Raw genomic sequence first — 2,921 nt, forward strand, 5'->3', positions numbered from 1 at the left:
TTCTAATATTATCATAGATGTTTAATATAATATTTGTATATTGTATATTTATTTATTATTTATTTAACTATACATTTTTCAGATATATGTTTAATTTAGTTTTTCTATTTTTAAATTTTATATTTATTTACTTTTTATATTTTCTTATTTTTCTTATTTTTATATTTTTTATTCTATTTTTTTGCTTCTATATCCATGATAATATTACGATATATATTTAATGTAATATTTTTATTTTTTATATACTATATTTACTTATTATAATTTTCTTACTTTTATATCAAATGATAGTATTATGATAGATGTTTAATGTAATATTTCTATTTCTTATATTGTGTATTTAGTTATTTTTTATTTTACCATATATTTTTCAAATAGATGTTTAATTTAATTTTGTCAATTCTTAGTTGTATATTTACTTATTATAATTTTCTTACTTTTATATCAAATGATAGTATTATGATAGATGTTTAATGTAATATTTCTATTTCTTATATTGTATATTTACTTATTATTTATTTTTCCGTATATTATATTGTATATATATAATTATTCTAATTTTTCCTTTTTTATCAAATAGTAATATACGATAAATGTTTAATGTAATATTTATATTTGTATATTGTATATTTATTTATTATTTATTTTACCTTATATTTTTCAGATAAATGTTTAATGTAGATTTTTTATTTCTTATATTGTATATTTACTTATTATTTATTTTTCCTTATACGTATATTTTCTTTTCATTATTTTTTATTTTCTGGTAATAATGCCACGTGGCTTCTTTCAGGATAAGTTTTTTTCGCTGATGTGGACGCTCTATGGTGCCTCAAAAGGTTCTTTTTATTAGTAGAGATTCACCATCAATACAATTTTTATATAAAAAAATTCTGAGTGTATTCCGTTTTTTTTTTCATTTTCTTTGTCAACTTGTAGGTAGTTTATTCAATTAGATTTCTAATGAGTTTTTGATGATTTTAAATGAATTAAATAATTAAATATGATTTTAATTAAATGAATTGAATAGTTTAATTTAATTTTAGTAGAACGAAAAGTTTCTATCTAAAATCGTAAGATTTCTATTTTGTAAGAGAAACTTCAGAAAACACTTTAAAATCACTACAAATCTCTTAAAATTTACAAGTTAAAATACTCTTAACAATAATGGATTTCAAAAGATTTTATAAAATAATAATTGCAATTATACCGAATTTTAAAAATTAATAATTAATGTTAAACAATAATTTGTTTAACTAAGAACTTCTAATTGAGACCATACTTTATCAAATCTAATTATCTATAACACATGAAAGTAAATCAGAATTTTGAAGTAATAAATTTGACATATATTATTGGACTAACAAATAATGATAAACAAAAATATTGGATATTGGACTACAATAATCATAAACTAGTATAACAGATTTGGAAAAGCAAAAAAGTTTTCAAGTGAGTAATTTAAATGGAATTTGCGACAAAAAAAAAAACTAATAGGAAAAATAAATTAAACAAGTCGAAACCGTCGACATCCAAAAAGACGAGAGGGTATAATGTAATTACGCGAATATATATTATATACAGTAGAACCTCTATAAATTAATAATATTGGGACTTTAAAATTTTATTAATTTATAAAGATATTAATTTACAAAAGTTTGCTTATTTAGAATTCTTATTTTAAGATATAATTATTCTAAGATAAGAAAAATTATATGATTTTTGTGTATAGACATTAATTGTTATTTTTTGAAATTTTACATTTATATTAATTTTATTATATTATTTGGTGTATATAATATATATTACATAGAACTTAAATGTGGTTTTAGATATAATATTACTAAATATCATCAAAAATATATTAAGTGTTAAGAAAATATAAAGATAATTTCATTGTGAATATAAAACAAATAAATATAATAATAGGTTCTTACTTATATAAAACTAGGTGTTTTTCTGCACCATGTGTGCAGTAAGAAATTTTTTAAATCTAACTTATATTTAAAAATAAATTTTATTAAATATTATAGATTTTACAATTTTCTTACTAATATTTAATTTAGATTTGATATATATTAAATTAATTTGTATAAAACTAATAAAAATGATATAACATTGTATAATCATAAAAAAAATTAGCCTAAACAATATTTATAAAATTTGTAGGTATATAAAAAACTAATGATCTTACGAATAGATATTTAAATTTTAAAAAATTGTATAAAATTTTGAAAGCTTTAGTAATACAAATTGTATAATTATAAAAAAAAAAATAATATTTCGAAATTTTGAAATGTTAATTATGAATATATTTATTTTATAGATAATGTATGAGCTATTACCATATTAAAAAAAAAGTTTACCAAAAAGAAATATCAATATTAAATGTAATATATGAATTATTACCATATTTTAATAAATTTGCCAAAAATATAAATCAACATTAAATGAAATTATCCATGTCATATTTTTCCGGAAACCATGTCATCAATTTCAGTAGTCATATCATATTTGTTTTGTGAAATTGATTGTAGAGAGGACAATCACTTCGCAAATATAGTCTAGGGGATATATATAGATATAAATTACTAATTTATAATTTTAGTGGGACCATGTATTTACATAGAATTTTCTTACAAACGATTATATTATTACTAGGGTCGGCCCGGGCTACGCCCGGATTTTTTATTTAAATATTAATTATAATCATATATTTATGTTATTTTGATATATAAATATTATATAAATATAAGTAGCTAGATAATTATAAAATTATTTTTAATTATTTATTGTTTTTTTTATCTTATGAATTTTAATTAACCCAGTTTCTTACAATAAAATTTTCTGTTAGTTTATTTATTGAATGAAACTTGTGTAGCTTAAAATCATGCATGCATTTAAGCTGAATCGAATCTAAA

The sequence above is a fragment of the Brassica oleracea genome, chromosome C5 (genome assembly GCF_000695525.1).
Source record: "Brassica oleracea var. oleracea cultivar TO1000 chromosome C5, BOL, whole genome shotgun sequence".
NCBI classification, from domain to species: Eukaryota; Viridiplantae; Streptophyta; class Magnoliopsida; order Brassicales; family Brassicaceae; genus Brassica; species Brassica oleracea.